This window comes from Curcuma longa, chromosome 21 (genome assembly GCF_044706935.1).
Source record: "Curcuma longa cultivar G26 ecotype Majalengka, Jawa Barat chromosome 21, ITB_CL_G26_1.1, whole genome shotgun sequence".
Classification (NCBI taxonomy): domain Eukaryota; kingdom Viridiplantae; phylum Streptophyta; class Magnoliopsida; order Zingiberales; family Zingiberaceae; genus Curcuma; species Curcuma longa.
The window spans coordinates 4,322,070-4,342,305 of NC_133881.1; the positions used below are offsets into that span (position 1 = coordinate 4,322,070).

General features: G+C 38.5%; 1 pseudogene; it reads right to left on the reverse strand.

Moving 5' to 3' along the window:
- Positions 1–253: 253 nt before the first annotated feature.
- Positions 254–3,723, reverse strand: LOC141815602 (putative disease resistance protein RGA3; annotated as a pseudogene).
- Between the last annotated feature and the right edge of the window lie 16,513 nt (positions 3,724–20,236).

Here is a 20,236-nt window from a genome sequence, read left to right on the forward strand (position 1 = left end):
TATTTAATGAGAAAATAATTTAAATAAAAATTAATAAAAACCAATTAAATTTAAATATTGTTAATGGACATTTTAAGATATTACCAATTTAGTTATATATATATACCAACAAATATATCTTTTCATTTAAAAAAAATGATGCTTCAACAATCATTTGTTTCTAATGAAAACTTTTCAAAACTAAGAGAAAAAGTAAGAGGAATTTATAATGTAATAAGTTATATCATAATTTATTTTATATGTACATCCTAAACATATATTCCAATTAAAATAAAAATGATTAGAAAAAAGATGGATCCTCACTATAAGAATCCTTTCTCAATGCCAAGAATCATCCTTCTATGTTGCTGCCTGCCATTGTGCTCTGTCATCCTTCTTGTGATCATTCATCCATGCTATCATCATCGCTATTGTCATCCTCTTCATCAGTTGAATCTTGTAACTCCATAAGCTCTTCTGTCTCCATCTCCTCTCCCTCTCCCTTGACATCATCGACACACAAAATGAAAGGCAATGATGCATATGAATAACCTTATGATTTATCAAAATGAGTATTTGTATATTGAAAAGAGAGGGCGTATGCTTTTACCCATTTACCAAGACATTTGGTATATGCTGTTGTTCTTTGAGCCCCTTCTTAAACAAAGGACACCTGTTGATGTTCAGTTGTTGGAGGGTGGCTGGTAACTGCTTGAACTCAAGATTAGGGCAATGTCCTATAATTAAAGAATTCAAGGAGGTGAGATTTTTTAATCCTACAACAACTGTCAAATGCAAATTTGGAACATCAAGTGCACCACAATTACCTAATGTCATTTCTTTAACAGAAGACAAAAGGGGCCACTGAGGAATCTTGATCAGCTTTGAACATTCAATAATTTTAATAACATGGAGACTGGGGAAGTCACCAATCTCCACTCCATCCCACCCTTTCCAATTTGGCATATAGATAAATTCCAAGTGTTTTAGAGAGGGAAATGCAATTTTGTTTTGGGAAGAAGATGGAGATGCCATTAGCATGGAGCAAAATTCACGTCCCACATGTTGAACGCCATCCATCCTTTGTATCAGAAGCATTTCCAGAGAAGGAAGTTGACCCAACGGTGGAAGTTTATTGCAATTGTTACAACCAGATAGACTCAAAGAGGTCAACTTAGTGAAGGATGAATCGCCCACCCATCCAACAAATCTGACACCCGGATAAACAATATTTCAAGGGTCTTGAGATTGACATGCGGTTCCAAGTACTCAAGCTGCCACTCTGCATTCTTTCCATCTTTTTTGGAACACTCAAAAGCATCAGACCAATATAACTTCAAAGAATCAAGATACTTTTTTGTCTTCAGAGGCAATTTGGAGTTTGAAAATGTGTTCACCAATGTTGAAATACTAATGGAGATATGCCCTCCAAGTTTCATCAAACTATTCAATTCTCCTATGTCGCAATGCTCTTTTCCACAACTGACGTTGAAGGAGGTGAGTGTTTGCAAGTTGGTCAACTTTCCAATTCCAGATGGAAGAAAGGGACCTAGAAAAGGAAGCAAAAGATGACGTAGGTTTATCAAACTTCCAATCTGTCTTGGGAGTACAGAAATATTTGTATATGTCAGATCCAGAGTTTGTAAGTTGTAAAGGTTGTATATGAACTCCGGAAGACTCTGTATTGCACAATCTCTTATAGAAAGGTAACGAAGTAGTTTGAGGTTGCCCAATGAATCTGGTAGCTCTGTGATGTTCATCTGGCTTAAATGGAGTGCTCGTATATATTTTAATTTTTGGAAAAGATCGTCAAGGACCCCAAAAATTTTGTCTTGTCTTGAAATTAAAGGTCTCCCCCATGATTTGTCTCGTGCTCTAATAAAAAGTGTCCGCATCAGTTTTGGTTGTTGAAGATCTTTTATTGTCTCCAGATGTTTTAGTAGATGAGGATCTTCTATGCTCACGTACAAATGTCGAATCTTTTGTAATTTCTTTGTGTCAAATTTGTTATCCATCACACAGAGGCATTCATCCCGAGCTATATATTGTGCAAGATCGTGAACAAGATCATGCATTGAAAAAAATTCCCTGTCAAGATTTAACATTGACCTCTCAGCCAATCTCTTTATATAATTTCTGCCCGTGTCCTCTGCTCTCTTATCTCCATCATCTTCATCAAGAGGAAGAAGACCTTGTGACATCCATAATCGGACTATTTCTTCTGAATCTAAACTGTGTCTTTGGGAAATAAGGACAGGTATTGGAAGCATCTTTTAAGTTGGATCGGCATGCAATCATATGATATTCGAAGTGCTGGTAAAACTCCATTATTTGTTTCTTCTGATTCCCACATCTCATTCTCTAGTATCTCCTCCCATGAATCTATATCTTCTTTGTTTCTGAGAGCACCTCCAAGCACCTTCACAGCCAAAGGTAAGCCTTTGCACTTGTCTACTATCTTCCTACCAACGTCTTCAAGATGTGGTTGTAGGCTCTTATCTGCTCCTCCCAAAGCGACTCTCTTGAACAATGGCCAGCATACATCAAATGGTAAGCAATTCAAGTCGAGAGGACTTCTTGTCTCCATAATTCTAGCAACTGGTTGATTCCTAGTGGTCACTATAACTTTACCCACTTGAGCTGATAATAAGGGCTTTCTTAATTCATCCCAGAGAGTGAATTCATCATTCCAAACATCATCCAATATCAGCAAAAACTTTTTCCCCTGCAAATTCTCTTGTAGTGCATGTTGGAGCCCATCTAGTTCTTCATGAACTTTCACTTTTGTAAATGATTGTAGGATCTTTTCTGTCAAACTAGCAACATGAAAATTTTCAGATACACAGACCCATCCTCTTAAATTGAAATAGCTTTTCACTCTTGAATCATTATAGACAAGCTGAGCTAGTGTTGTCTTTCCCAGTCCCCCCATCCCAATTACAGCAATGACAGAAACTCCATTCTCTGTTGTATCATCCTCTGACAGCAGCCATTCAACCAGCATATCCTTTTCCTCTTCTCTTCCAAGAACATCTGATTCAACTACTAAAGAGCTTGTTTCTCGGTTCCCAACTAGGGGTGGCGAGGGGCTTCTCTTTCTCTTTCCAGCGTTCTTAGGCAACGTTAGGAGTTTCCACTCTTTGGTAATCTCATCAAACCTTTTCCTTATCTCCGCAGCTTTATTTGCAAGTTCATCCTGTTGGGTTTATAATCATGAATCTAAACATCGAAATTATAGATTACAGTATGAATTCCAAAAGATTCATGCACAGGATCTTGTTATCATCTAGTTTACAACATATAAAATTAAACTGGAAACAACGGCAAAATCAAAAAAGTAATCAAAAAAGTAATTGAGGTATTCACAACATTAATCACTGAAGAATCGCGTACCTGATCATGTGTTCCACTGTTGCTCTCATGTAGTTGTTTGGAACGCAGCACCTCGTACTCGTACTCTTCTACTACGTCTTCGGCATCATAGGCAACATCTTTGAGCTCGCTGAGCCAAAGCTTCTCCGAGTGACTTTTTACATGATTCTCCTCCTCTGAGTCATCAAGTTTGGCTTGGATTCTCCTCATCGTCTCTGTCAGCTTACTCATCTCTTGTTCAATATTTCTGCGTGGCGATGAAGAAGAAGATGTTGTTGACGGTGAAGCCAAGCTATGCAGCTTGGCTACCATCGTGGTGAACATGGAAGACAGGAAGCCTCCTCCGGCCATTGTTCTTCTCTGTTTCTTGTTGGAAATGTTAGGTAGGCAAACTAGGAAAGGAGCGGACTATGGTGAATTAAGGACTAATTGACACGTCAAGTCTATGCATCAAGTCTCCCATGATGTAGACTTCTCAACAACTCTTTGGCTCATGACTAATTGACAGTCTAAGGAATATTCTTTTTAGTGTAGGAAATGGTGTCTCTTGGTTACAAATGATCAAGTCTATGCATCAAGTCTCCCATGATGTAGACTTCTCAACAACTCTTTGGCCCATGACTAATTGACATCTATGCGTGTTCATTACGCACCTCTGTTTCATTTTTATTTTTATCTTTTTTTTATTTTGAATAATTTCATTGTCAAGTCTGCAAACTCTTTTTTATGAATAATTATTTCTTATAAATTTAAAATAACTTTTTAATGAGAATAAAGCTATTTTTACCATCAAATATAAAAGTAATTATTTTATGTGAATTTAAAAAATTGCTTCGGCAGAGCTTCAATCTAACGGAGCTTAAATCCAATGTTAATGGGTTGACAGAGTTTAAATCTAACATTAATTAAGTTTTTTTGCTTAGCTTATTAGTTAATGTCCCAATGAATTTATCAGGCACGATATTGATCTTAGTAAATATATAATTTTTATTCTAATTAAGTTTGTTATACCGTAAAGCAACAATATTAATTCAATAATATTATGGCATGCAATTTAAATCATTTTCCTAAAAGCAATTTGAGTCTTTCATATAAGATGAAAAGTTAAGCATAAATTTATGATGCATATATAAAAAATATATAGAAAATGAGGAGAAAAATAAAATTATGATATCGTTAATTTCCAAACTAAAACAGAAGAGTCTTTGTTTATTTTGTCAGTATTTATGATAAAAATAAAATTATATTTAATATTATTCAATTAATGAGATATTATAATTATTATCTGAATTTATAAAAATGATAATTTGGAAATTATTTTTTGATTTATTTATATTTATTTTTTTAATTAATGATTTCAAACTAAACGAAATTGAAATCAAATGAACTATTTATTACTGATTACCGTCTGCAAACATTTTTTTTCCAGTTAATCAGCCTTTTTTTAAATTTCAGATAACTTTATTTTTAATATATTTTATTATTTTTTTCTCAGTTATTATGAATCATGCTCATTCTATCCCATAATCCCTTCAAAATACTTTCATGTACTTATTTATTTTATTTTATCCCATAATAAAATACTTTGGAGTGATATATTTGTCGGTTCATATAAAGTGGAATATGCTTAGAAGATACCTTTTATTTTATGACGCGCTTTTAAAGTGGAACATGGTTTAGATACCTTACAAAAATTATATTTATAATAAAAACAAATGAAACGTAACCCAGTCAACAAAATGTGTACGTTCTGTGTGCTGCAGTGCACTTGTTGTCATTGCTATGAAACATGAAGTCTTTGATTGTCTTGTTAGAATTTATAATAAAAAAGATATTTAATATATTTAATTTATGAAATATTATAATTATTATCTGATTAGTGTTGCGAAATAAAATGCATTCTAGAAAGAGGCAAAGAACCACATCCACTGTTACTTCTGATGATGCACTGAACCAGGCAACCTCTTCAATTGCAGTAGAGACCGAAGACGAGTTTGCATTGCCCACAACTAAAATTGTTAAGGTTGACAAACAGCAGGAGATTTTAACCGAAGATTCATTCATTGAAACACAAAGTGAACGTGGCACAGATACTGTTGTATCGGCAAAACCCAACACATGGATACAGAAATTCTCATGTCAGACAGTCTAGTGACAGTAGATTTAGCATTTCCAATATATTGCCAGCGTCAAAGTCACTTAAAGCAAATGATTCAGCCACCAAGATGACTGCTATGCCAGAGAAGAAGAAAATGCGATCCGATGGAGAGAGTTCAGTGAATGTTATGGTTGAAACAAATGCCTTACTTGCAAAAACTGCATCAACAAGTCTCATCAAGGAATGCAAAGGGAGAAACAGCACTCGGTAATGACAATGTTGGAGACCATCAGACAATCAACATTGGTGAAAATCTGCACCTTCATGTGCAGTGCCAACTCCAAGGAGTGGTCGAGGACAAAAGAAGTTCTGAGTGGCTACCTCAAGAAACTAAAGCTAAGCCACATAGGAGATGATGGGAAGTCCGATCACTTTGGACTTCTTAATGCTTTTTGGACAGGTTATCCTAACTCTGTAGCATCCAAAATCCTTTTGTAGCTTTAAAATTTAAATGTTAAGTCTGGCTGCTATTTGTTAAAGGTTATAGACCAACTTCTGCAGTGATCCTTTTACCTGTATCTTGACAGGGTTTTCATTTAATATTATGTTTTGAGACGGGCGTTGTTCGGTATCAACTCTTTGGGAATATGAATGATCCTATGCTTTGAAATAATGTTGTGTTTACTCTCAATGAAGGAACGAGGAGAGAAAATCACAAAATTTGAGAGTTCTAACTACTAGCGGGATCACAACTCATTAAAGATGGGTTTTGCAAAATTTCATTTATATGTGCAAAAATTATAATTGAATCACAAACATGTAAAATGAAAATTATAAAACTAAAGGATTGCAATTGAGGAATCACAACTCATTACTAACATAAAGATGGGATCTATCAAAAATAACACTATCAAAATGGATTGGGCCAGTCGACTGGTGAAGCTAAAAAATCACATTTCAGCTTCTCTTGACCTAGACCTCGGCCTTCAAACATCTCCCACAGCCTCATGCCTTCCCTACACTAGCTTGAGATGCTTCCATCAGCTTTGTCATGTCAAGTCCTTGCCAAGACTACCCCGTTGGACTTTTCCTTGCCAAGACTACCCACTTGGACTTTTCCTTGCCAAGACTTCCCACTTGGACTTTTCCTTTGCCAATACTTCCCACTTGGACTTTTCTTTGCCAAGAATACCCACTTGGACTTTTGCTTTGCCAAGACTACCCACTTGGACTTTTGCTTGCCAGACTACCCACTTGGACTTTTGCTTACCAAGACTACGCTTGAACTTCCCTGCAAACTTGCATCACACATGTTAGATCACAAGTATTGCCTAACTTCAAACATAGTTTAGCCAAACATTGAACTCAATGCACTTGGGGCAAAGATTGCACCAACAGAACTGTCTCTTGGTCTTAACTTTAGGTCTCCAGTCAGATCCTGGGTTAGACCGACGCCTAATATTTCCCTTGGGAACGCATCCTGATCCACTCCACTCAGGAGAATTTTACCTTGTGCCAACCAAGTTGTCCAGACTTGTTGGACTTTTACTTGGCTCTATCCTTAGCCCCCAGGATTTGCTGCTGCGGATCGGTCCTCCTGACCGCCCAGACTTCACCATGTCCTTCGGTCCTCCAGACCATATATGACTGGATTTTTGCCACGTCCCTTGGTCCTCCTGACCCTACATGGACTTTTCACCTGGTGCCTTGACTCTGCCAAGTCTTCTGCCTAGCCTCACCTAAGACTTAGCCTTTCAAACTTGTGCTCCCTGCACACTTAGATTAACAATGTTAGCTCAACAATACACTTAACTTGAACCTAATGTCATTATCAAAATTAAGGTTCGATCGTTTGATGCTCCCCGCACTAATAATCTCCCCCTTTTTGATTATGGCAACTCAAGTTTCAAGTTAAGTTAAAAATAATATTAACAAATAATAGATAACTTTGTAACAGATAACAAAATAGAGTTTTAACAAAATGCTATGCATGAAAGTGCAAGTGTCACTCAAACTCCCCCTGCTTCAGGACTCCCCCTGAATTTTTACTTAGTTAAAAACAAGAAAGTTTTGAAAAAAAATAGGTTTTTCAATTCTCTGCCCCTAAACTTGATATTGCTTAGCTTAAACAAACTTAGTAAAATTAATCAACTCCTTAAAATAAAACTTTAAGTTTTGAGAACTTTTGAAAATTTTGAACTTTTTCAAAGAATTGAAAATTTAAGCTTAAGTTCAAAAATTACTTAACTTTTAAAACATGTTATTCAAGTTTTTGAAAAATACCTAAGTTAAAATTTTTAACTTGAAAACATTTTGAAATCTTAGGCTTTTTAAGAAAACTTTTTTTCAATTTAGCCTTGAAAAATATTTGTATTTAAACTTTGAAAAATTGAAAAAATCTTTTGAATACGTAACTTTGGAAAAACTTGAAATTTGAATACTTTACTTTGGAAAAACTTGAAACTCATAACTTCTCCCCCTTTGACATAATCAAAATATAACTTAAGGGTTTTGAGTCCAAGATTTAATAGATAAAAAAATAGTTAGACAAAAAAAATTTATCCGTGTGGTGAGTGTCCAACTTGGGTTTTAGCTAACTATTAGAAAGTAGTAGCTTGACCCAGTTAGCCAAGTTTAAGTGTATCATCCCATTAAACTTTTAGGCTTAGGGACACTTAACTTGATCACTGTAATTTAAAGCTTAAGTAAGGTTCGATGCACTGATTTACGCATCTTGTTCTTAGGCTAGAATCCTATACATCTCACACCAGTCTATGTTTCAAAACACAAATAAGGTATCTAGTGTGCTTTGTGAGATGTAAACCTAGATCTATAGGTACATGCTTTCTAGGGGCTTGATTCTAGTTTAAGACTAAAACATCAATTCCTTATTTTTGAAAACAAAAATTTAAAAATAGTTTTTTAAAATAAAAATAAAGTTTTTAAAACATTTTGAAAAACTATTTAATAATAGATTTAAAGAAGAAATGTGAATTTAGAAAACTGATTTTACTAGGCTACCAGGCAAAGTCCTAATAAAGATTGCATAAAAATAAACTGATTATGCATAAGTAAAACAAGAACTATACAATCATATCCATAGTATGTACCAATAAGTTCAAGTCAAATCTAAGTCAAGTCCAAGTACAATAAAAGTAATCTACTGTGGTGGTGGTGGTGGGTGCTCCATAGCTCTAACTAGTTACAATTGTAGGATCTTGTACGCGCTAGAGGAGGGTGAATAGCGCGTGCAGCTTTTTCGAAATCGTTCGTTTCTATAACATACACACTTGCAGCGGAATTAGAAATAAATGCAAGGGGACACGCGGGATTTACTTGGTTCCTAACCCCCCAGGGTTAGTACGTCCAAAGCCTAATTTGGGAGGCGCCCGTCCACTAGTGGTCTCCTTTCCGAACGGTGTTCGGAGGCGGAGAAACCCGTCTTACAGTCCAATAATAATTACAATAAAATAAATTGAAATTAGGATAGTAAAAATAAAACAAACTCTCGGTCGCCGATCTGGAAGTCCTGAGCGTCGCGCACTCCTCCTGGATCTTCCCTGGTTGTGAGAACTTGGCTCCGTTCGCGTTCCAAATCACTATTAAATGAGTAGGGAGGTTTCTAGCTTGATTGAATTGTTTCTGCACGGCGACGTCCTTTTATACTACTCCTGAGTCGACTCAGATGCCAATCTGGGTCGACTCCAGCTTGCGTGGCAGATAGAACTTCATTCTGCTCGTTATCTGCTGTCCGAGTCGACTCAAGTGCCCTTCTGAGACGACTCCAACCACTTGAGTCAACTCCAGCCATAATCTGAGTCGACTTCAGAAACCTTTTTTGTAGATCTCTGAAAGAGCTTCAAAACGCATCTGACCGTGCCTCGTTTTGAGTTCTGAGTCAAAAGTTATGACCCGTTGAAGTCAGACTCCTCATGTGTTGCCCCTGCATCAAGATTCCTGCAAGATAAACATGCAAACAAAGCAACACAACCTACCCTTATTTTGTGGGTCTAACTTCAGATTTCTACCGAAATCCTAGGTTAGTCTAACCCACTCCATTCTGGAGAATTTATGCCAACCAAGTCCTCCAGACTTGTTGGACTTGTGCTCGGCTCTATCCTCGCCCCCCAGGATTTTTGCTGTGGTTCGGTTCTCTCTAACCAACCCAGACTTCTGCTGTGACTCGGTCACCCAGACCAGCCCAGACTTCTGCTGCGACTCGGTCACCTAGACCAGCCCAGACTTCTGCTGTGACTCGGTCACCTAGACCAGCCCAGACTTCACCTGGTGCACTTGACTCTGCCAAGACTTCCGCCTGATCCTCCAAATCAGGACTTCCCTTTGCCTAGCCTACAACTAGGACTTCCCTTGCCCGATCGCCCAGATCAGGACTTCCACTGCCTAGTCTAACCGACTAAGTCTTCTCGCTCACTTCCACACATCCAAACATCAAGTCCTGTTTGGATCAACCCTTGGTCAAACTGACCAGACTTAGGTGTATTGTCAAACATCGAAACTCTAGGCAAGATCTTAGTGCATCTTGCACCAACAACAATATCTCTACTATGCTAGCATCCTGACTGTCTAGCTGACCTATCATCGTCTGCTAGAAGCTATGTAAAGTGTCCTCTAGTCTGGTCAGCCTCTGATCAGTAGTGAGTGGAGGAGGTGGAGCAGGTAGGCGGAGCAGCTCCTCTAACTCAACGTCAAGATCTATATCCTCGGCTGTTGGCTGGGGCTGGGGGTGAGGCTCAGGTGGGTGTTGATGCTGAGGTGGGTGCCTCCAGGATAATATCCCCTTGTCATCTATCTGGACACCACCTAAAGATAGGTTCCTAGACCCTATCATGTCAAAGTCACTAAGAGGTAAGATATCACCAACAGTGGTATCAACTCCTAGTGTACCTAACAGCCCAGTCAAAATGTGACAATAGGCCATATGGATCCTCCTGCTAGTGATAACAGAAGATGCATAAATGATGGTATGAAAAATAAGTAGACCTATATCTATATCTAATCTATGTATGAATGCACATAGGAGAAATGAATGAAAGGGTCTCATGGGGCTGAGGTCCCTGGTAGTAAGTAGCAGAATGCAGTTCACTATGACTTTATACAGGACATAATCCTATATCCTAAGTCTGCCAGATGGAAATAAAACTAAACCAGGAGCTCGATCCTCCTGATAAAAGTATGTATGCATGGTGTCTAAGGTGATATGGGAGTAGGGATCTCCAAAGGGTAGATCCCCATGTAGATAGCACAGAAAGGTGGACTGGGAGGGGCGAAATCCTACAAACGTACTAATCATTGAGGGGGTAATGGTGATGTCCCTCCCTCTGACTCAGGTGGATATGGTCAGGTCGTTGACCTGGACTAAGTTATTGTACAACTCGGCACACAAAGTAGTGTTAGCCACGATCGTACAATAAACTAGTCTATGCAGGTGGTAATGCTCAATGACCTCAGTAGAGGGTATGCAAGATCTCATGAAAAAGCCCCTATCTAAATATCTACAATGCAATGGGATAAAAGATAACTCCTCAAACCTATGCCTAAACTCCTCTGTAGGAAACCTAGGGTCTGTACTAGGGGTCCTAGAGGTCCCCGCCTCATGCCCCCTTTTTACTCGTCTAAACATGGAAATTATTGATTTAATAACAAAAATAACTAAAAATTTAACCAAATTAGGAAGGTTTAGGGGTTACTTGGGCATATTGGCAGTATTAGGAAGTCTTTGACGTCCTAGGAGGCTTCACGCGGTGCGAGAAAATAAAAAAATAGGGTAAAAAGGTGGATTCTTAATTTTACCATGTGGGGTCGTGCGGTCTTCTTATAAATGCACTCAGGTCGACCGGAATAGATGTTCAAGTCGACTTGGGTAAGTGGTGCGAGTCGACTGACGCTTGAGTCAGGTCGACTTGAGTCAGAGAACGACATTTTACGGAAAAAGTTCGCACCATTTTAGGGTTAGGTCAGGTCAACTGGAATACTTGTTCCAGTTGACTTGAATTGGCTGAATTGCCTTTTTAGGGTTTAATTTTGGATTTTATTTGACTTTAATTAAAACTTAGGTGTTAATGATGTTAGACTTAGGTTTAGTTAGTTTTAAAATATTTTGAAAATATTATTTGAGTTAAAAATTATTTTGAAAATATTTAGGGTTAAAAATTATTTTGAAAATATTTAGAGTTAAAATTTATTTTGAAAATATTTAGGGTTAAAAATTTATTTTAAAAATATTTAGAGTTAAAAATTATTTTAAAAATATTTAGATTTAAAATTACTTTAAAATTTTTAATTAAGTTTAAAATTTATTTAAATAAAATTATTAAGTTATATTAATTTGGTTTTGAAATTAAGTAAAATTAATTAAGTGAGATTAATTTCATTTAAAGTAAAATTAATTAAGTAAAATTTATTGCGTTTGTTGGGTTGATTGAGAAATAAAATTATTATCTAATTCATCTCACCCAAATCTAAATTATCAATCAATTAATCCTATGGGTTTGTGAGATGACTTTCAATTTTATCGTTGATTATTATTTGGGTATATTTGATTAACCTTGAGTTAGATTCAAGTTTAACCTTTCGACTTTCTTAACTTACATTTCAAAAACCAGAGGCACAAGGGCCTTCTTGGTTATCGGAGCAACGACCACATTTTAAGGCAAAACTGATTTGAGAAAACATAAGTTTAGCTAGTCTAGGGAGACACTCTAGTTAACTAGTCTAGGATGTGGTGAGGTAGCTTCGGCTAGTTCAACTTGGCTAAGCGAACCAAGTAAGGTACTCCTTATCCTACTTGACTACTTAAACTAAATCTCCCTAACGTACTATCATCTCGCCCCACCCTAGTACTAGGTTGGCAAATATTAATCAAATAGTTGGTCCTTATCTAACCTAAGTTTTTCTATTGCAGGAAAATAAAAACTAAGTTAATCATGCAATCAAACAATTGATTTGGATCCCCTGGATCATGATCCTTGTTGGGTCGGATCAAATAAATTTGATCCTTAAGGACTCAAAACTGGTTCAGTCCAACTGGATTAACCAAATTGGACTTAGGAACCCACGTTTGGACTCTAGATCGATTCAATTTTTGTGTTCGGTGCATTAATGTCATGAATGATCTATGTTTAGCTTTGTACCCAATGCCCGATCGATTATATCCAGCTTTCTAAGATCCAAGTATCATGTCCAGATACTTAGATCTAGAAGTGAATCGTTCAAGCGATCGTCTAAGTTCATCAACTTGGGTCCTTAGTTGGAAATTTTCTTTCTCGAGTTGGACTCGAGTCGAATCCTCAACTAAGGTGACCTTGAGTGTTTTTCTCCTTGAGGAGTACTAACTCCTCTTGAAGCGATTTAACCAAAGCATTGGACCTAGCTAACTTTTTTGATAAACATAAAATAATTAAAAATAACTGTTCCGTACTTACAGCGGGGATGGAACCTTCAGAAACGGATACAGATCCATGGCTTTCATCGCTGTCCGAGTCGCTGTCGCTTTGAATCGGTTCATTCTGAGCCGGGAGTGCGAGGAAGCTAGTTGTTGTCGGTTCTTCGTCTGACTCTTCGGAAGATGACTCGTCCCAAGTCACCTTGAGAGCCTTCTTCTTGGTTCTCCGGTCCTTTCTCTGGTTCGGGCAATCAACTCTAAAGTGGCCTTTACGATTGCACCCGTAGCACCTCAATTCAAATTTATCGGTAGTCACCAGATTTAACTTGTTTATTACTTTCTTGATCTCCGACCTTTTGACTTCGCGCTTCTTCCGGAACATTTTGTGAACTAAGTTGATGAGTTTCAAAGTCACCTCGTCATTCACTTCAGAATCTGAAGAATCGGAATCTTCAATAACCTTCTTTTTCGCCTTCTTGTCCTTTTCTGTACCTACAAGAAGGGTGATACCTTTCTCTTGTACTTTGGCGTTAGACTATTTGTGAAACTAGAATTCAGAGAAAAGTTCATCTAGTTTTACCTTGAAAAGGTCCCTAGAGACCTTGTAAGCATCCATCATGGATGCCCACAAAGTATTCCTCGGGAACGCTTTTAGAGCATACCTGATGACGTCACGATTTTCAACTTTCTGGCCGATCGTGTGTAGGCCGTTGAGTAGATCTTGAATCCAGGAGTGTAGACCGCTTGCCGACTTCCCATCCATCATCCTAATATTGTACAATTTATTTAGTAATAAATTGCACTTACTTACTTTAGTGTCCGACGTCTCTTCGTAGAGCTCGATCAATTTCGTCCAAAGGTCCTTGGCGCTGATGAAGGGTCCGATCCGATTCAGCTCCTCCTTGGTCAAGCCGCATTGAAGTGTTTGGGTTGTCTTTGCATCCGTCTCGATCTTCTTCTGGGTTGATGCGTTCCACTACTCGCAAGACTGTGGTAGTCCATCATTGTCAGTTGGGATTGTAAATCCCGTGTGAATGATGATCCACATCTCCACTTGAGTCTTCAGGTGACACTCTATCCTACTTTTCCAGTAGGCGAAGTCTTCCCCTGAGAACAGAAGTGGTCTTGCGGTGCTGAATCCTTTTTGATGAACCATTACTCTAGCACACAAATAGGAAAAGCAAAAAGATGTTCCAAGACAAGGTCTTGGATTAGTAGTGACGAAAGAGAGAAAAAAAATTTGAATAAAACAAAAAAAAACTTCATAAAATCTGAATGTGATTTGAAAACCTCCTTGATCAGTGGTTGCACTAGATTCGAGGATCCCGCTCTGATACCAATTGTAGGATCATGTAAAGCGCTAAAGGGGGGTGAATAGCACTTTAGCATTTTTCACACGGTTTTTGAAATTAGTTTGATTGCGTTAATTACGAGTGTGATAGCGGAAGACTTAAATGAAATAAAGAGCAGTAAAAGAAAAAGAGACGTAAGCTTTTTTTACTTGGTTCCTCTAGTAAACCTCTAGAATTACAAATTTCCGACGGGCAATCCTCTAGTAAACTTGTTTCCTCATGGAAACAAGTTGAATCGATACAAAATATATCACGATAAACTTTATCAGAATTACAAATTAAATAGACAATTTTGTTACCCAAGTGCCGGAGGTTCTTAATCTTTGATTGAGTACGATTTTGGCATTACGGACGGCGTTACAGTTGCTTCTGGTTGCTCAGGGCATCGTCGTCTCGATAGGGTTTGCTCGTGGAAGATTAGAAATTCATGTCACTAAGCATCTAGTCGAGGTTGCTTATATAATGTGCTCAGGGCGACTCTAGCCTATCTCAGGTCGACCCCCACCTAGGCAGTGATCCTCTTTCTCCGTGCTGACTTCGCCTTCAGGTCGACTCGAGTCCCTACTCAGGTCGACTCAAAGTTGACGTGGAGCTTGCCGATAACTTTTGCCTTCCGCTGCGCTATTCGGTGCTCAAGTCGACTGGAGTACCTACTTAGGTCGACTCCAATCCGACGTGGAGGGTTTTTGATATACTTCGACTTCCGCTGCAGTTATCCAGGCTCAGGTCGACCTGACTGTCCACTCAGGTCGACTCCAACATTTGAATCTCGGATAACTTTGCCCGGAGTCTAAGTACTTTACCTCTCCAACCTGCATTAAAAGTTAGCTCTAAAAACATGTAAAGTACATGTGGAGACTCAGTTCCTAGCTAGAACTGTCTCTTGGTCTTAACTTTAGGTCTCCAGTGAGACCTTGGGTTAGATCGATACCTAATGTTCCTCTAGGGAACGCGTCCTAACCCACTCCTCTTAGGAGAGTATACCTGATGTCAACCAAGTCCTCTAGACTTGTTGAATTTTTGCTCGGCTCTGTCCTTGGCCCCTAGGATTTGCTACTGCACTCGGTCCTCCAGACCGCCCAGACTTCACCACATCCTCTGGTCTCCTGACCGTACTCAACTGGATTTGGCCATGCTTCCTGGTCCTCCGACACTATATGGGCTTGCACCTGGTGCTTTTGAATTTGCCAAGACTTCTGCCTGATCCTCCAGATTAGGGCTTGTCCTTGCCTAGCCTCCAGCTAGAGTTTTGTCCTTTGCCTAGTCTTAACTAGGACTTTACCTGTGCTCCTTGCATACTAGATTAGCAATATCAGTCCAACACACACTTAACTTGAACCTATGTCATTATCAAAACTAAAGTTCGATCATCTAGTGCTTCTCGCATCAATAGAAAACACTGCGCGCTGCCCTCTTCCTCTCTTCTGTGCCCCTCTTCGCTACTCTGCCGTCGCCGCCTCCAGTTCCTGCTTCAGCGACCCCGACCTTCTTCGAGCTCCCTGGCTCTGGTGGAGTGAGGGCCTTGGACCTTCATGGGGGTTACAGTGAAATCCCTATCGATGGAGATCTGGTATCAATCCATTACTACGAAAGGTTAGCAGCAAAACAGGGATGGCGATTGGACTCAACTTATGACCACAAGGATGAGATGGGTAACCCTGTTCCCTTTCCATTAGTTCTTGGATCTGGAAAGGTGATATTAGGCATTGAAGTGATCGTGAAGTCAATGAAAGTTGAAGATAAGTATGTTGTGGTTTCTTTTGTTTTTTGGCTGGAATTATCATTCTATGGAGTGTTATCGGCATTATCCCGGTAATTGACAGGCTGCGAGCTGGTTCCTGAGATCAGAAAACCCTAGGGCAGTTCTTCCCCGATCATGAGCTTCACTTGGCAGCAGGTAATTCTGTGGTTATATTAGGGTTTGTTGGTGGATTGTTGGGGTTTTAGTGTGATTGCGGTTTTGTGGGATTAATCGGTTTTGTGAACTGTGGAATTGGGTTACTGTTGGATCCGGTTGATTAAGTGAGGATAGTTTAAATTAAATTAGCCGAGTTGTGTTAATTTGATTTAATTAGGTCTAAACCTTTAGATCTGTTGGATTGACTTATGTTGATCTTAGTTGATCTGCTTTAGGCTAACCCGAGTTCATGGGAGTTTAATTGGGTTAAATTAACCTTAGAATCGGTTAGGGTTTACTTGTTGAAAATTAAATATAATATTGTATTTAGAGAGGTTTATTTTAAATTGCAGGACCTTGATTTGTTGATCCTGCTATACATGGAGGATTTAATTAGGGTTCTTATTGCGATGATTCGTCAATCAGGTGGGTAATCTCTGTACTTGGTCAATACATGATATTTTCTTTTCTAGTGCAAGTTATCCTTCTGTTATTGTTGATTAAATACATTAATCATATCCTGTTGTTGTTGATTGGATACCTTAGTTATACTCTTGTTTACTCCTTGCTTGTCTTTAATTCGGTTGACCTTATGAATATCTATACTGTTGCTTGTATTAACCTTTGGTTATCTACATGATTATTGCTTATTATCCTTGGTTATGATACCCGTGATCAATTAAGATATATTGTCTATACATGTTGATATTGGTTATTGTTGCTTGATCATAACATCATGGTGCATGGAGACGATTGTAATCCCCAATGTTGTGAGTCTATCATCATTGATAGTTGGCTTGTAGTGACAAGTTATAAAATAGGTGGTTAGGAATTCCCTATTTCCATCATGGATGATGGTTGTATGGCTTGTACGCAGCCGAGTCAATGTCTTGTGTTCTCGTCACCGTGGAGTGGTGGTACTCAGAGTATGGAAGTGATACTCATAGAGGTACTCAGAGAGTATGAGAGTGATACTCAGGGATGAGTATGGAGGATAGACATTGGTCATACGATGTATATAGCTATACATAGCTACCTACTATTTTTCCATCAGACTACTTTGTTGTAGGGTTGGATTCATAGCAATTTGATGTCGGATACCCCCAGCGCCATATATACGTGATTGGGATAAGTGTGGCAGTTGCATCGTGCATATGCTTGCATTATGTGCATTATCTAGGTAATGGACTGTATATAGATACTGCATTTGGATGTATACTTGGTTGATCCTTGGTTGATGCATATGTATGTCATTGTCATTCATGTTATTCATATGGATTATGATAGTTCGTTCACTATTAGTATTGATCACTATTGATTGTTATTGTTCCTTAGTATACTTTTGCGCATGCAATGTCTGATTATCCACTAAGTATTATGTACTCACCACCCAGACTCTAGAATTTTTCTATCTCCTCAGGTAGTAGATAAGTGATTACTGCTGATGCCAAAGGAGATCTGTTGGTTATGTCATCTCACAGTTGGAGAAGTATTTCGATTGTGTGGTTACCTTGTATGGATTGGGATTTAGATTGTATCTGTTTATACGAATTTCATCGTTATGATTCCGCTGCGTTGTTTATGATTTCATAGACTTGTAGTTTATCGTTGTTTAGTTATAATGCATTTTAGTATGCGTTGAGGTTTTTCGTATAATCGTGGTCAGTTTTTCATTGTGGTGGTATATCTTTGGTATGTTATTGTGGTATACTATTTTACATACATGTATTGGATTAGTGTGTGGCTGTGTGGGCCTTTACATATATAGTTTAGCAGTTTAAATATATGTATTGTATTGTAGAATGGTCGTGTGGGCCTTATGTTAAACTGTATTAAGGAAAGTTGAATTGTTACAAGGGAGATGCTGTCGAAATTTTTCAGATGGTCATCTGTCGGGATGTGACAGGAAGTCCTGGTGAGTGAAGTTTGGCAGGAAGTCCTAGTGAGTAAAGTTGGGTGGAAGTCCTGATCTGTGAGATTGGGCAAGTGAGAAGTCTACTAAATGGCCAGTCCTAACTAGATGTTAGGCAAGAGAAAGTCCAAGTAGGTTAAGGTTAACTGAATGTTTGGCAAGTGGAAAGCCTACCGAGACTAGTCCTAATTAAAGTCTAGTAAGGGTAAGCTTAGTAAGTTATGTTGGGTTTTTCGGGCCGCAAAAATCATTTTTTGCGTTGCGGAAACCCTGAATCCCCAAGCCACCGGATCCGTGCGAAAAATAAAAAATTTCACAAACATGTTTTCTAATCCTAGATCTACTTTAGATATACATGTAAAGAGACTTTTACCCTCGATGCGTGCCCTTCGCGTATCCCGCTCGTCCAAAACGATGTCGGATCTCCTAGAGTGTCAAGTGCCACCCCTCTACAAGTATCCACACGGACAAGAGGTGGAGAAACCAAAACCTAAGAGTGTGCTAGCACTCTAGAAAGGTTCGGCCAAGACTTGGAGAGGAGAGGGAGAGGAAAGCTTGAGGAAGAAGAAGGCTTGAATGAGAGTTGAATGAGAAAATCAATTCACTTCATCAACAAAAGTGGCCGGCCACTTCATGGAATGGGGAGTTACAAAACTCTATTTAATTCCATGAGTTACAACACTTTGTAACTCCCATGAGGTGGCAAGCTTGATGATGTGGAGCATCATCATTGGCCATCACTTATGCCACCTCAATTCAAAGTCATTTGGTCAAGTCAAATATTGACCATGAGGTGGCATAAGTCAAGTCAACATTGACCATGACATGGCATAAAGTCAAGTCAACATTGATGATGACATGGCATAAAGTCAAGTCAAACTTGACCATAAAGTCCTCCTTCTCAAGTCAAGTCAAAATTGACTTCTAATCTCCCAAGGTTGATCAAATCAACTCCACTAGTCTAATTTGGATTACACTTAATCCAATTTGATTCATCACATGAATCTAATCCTCTTGGTTCATCATATGAACCTAATCTCCACCTAATTGCCCTTTGTGTGTGACCCTATAGGTTCTTGTAACGTTGGCAATGCTCCTAAACTCATTTAGAAGCATAAGTAGTGAGCGGTATCTAGCAACACATCACTACTACCCAAGTTACAAGAATGTTGAGATCCAACATCACCATTGTGACTACTAATTGTGACTCTTCACAATATGTGACAATGTCCTTCTATCCTTGATATCATGATTGATCAAACCGAGGCATAGACCGTGTCATCCTCTAATCAATCTATGTCTTGAACTCCAAGTAGACTCACTCCAATCAAATGAGCTCAACATCTCATGTTGACTCATTTGGGCATGGTCATGCACTTAGTGGTCTCACTCTATCAAGAACTACGATATCACTCCCGTCATATAGGAGGGATAGATCCCATCTACATCACTCACATCCCTCCACATAATTTGCTACATACCCAGTAATCGCCTTTATAGTCCACCCAGTTACGGGTGACGTTTGACGAAGCCAAAGTAAGTAACTCCTTATGTAGGGAACCATGGTGACTTCAAGTCCAAGGACTAATAGTCATACTAATAGCCACATGAGAAAGTATATGACACTCATATAACGATCCATGATACTTTCTCATGGCGGGTCATTCAGTATACATTCTCCAATGCATATCCATGTGTCAACTTGATATCTCATATCCATGACTTGTGAGATCAAGTCATCGAGTTGACCTACATGCTAGTCTCATCGCATTAACATTGTCCCTGAATGTTAATACTTGACTAGGAATTATTTAGAGTAGTGTTCCCTATATCATCTCACTATCGATTCAACCAATCGATTGATATAGATATGAACACTCTACTCAAGGACGCTACTATACTTAGTTATTTGGCACCAATACAAGTAAGTATAATAACCATAATGAAATGCCTTTATAAATAGAAATATGATACAATGAGTCCATACAACAATCATCATATGATTGGCTCTAGGACTCTCACTTAGACCTACAGGGTAAGGTTTAGGTAAGCCTAGTAGGTTAGACAAACTACAGTTAGGCTTAGATTGCTTATTTGTTATATGATAAGCTTACAGGAATTAGGAGCTGGAAATAAGATTGAAGAGACATAAGAGAAGCAAACAGAAGCAGTCGAACCAAGCCCAGAGTCAAGTCAGATCAAACATAATTGAACTCGCTCTGGG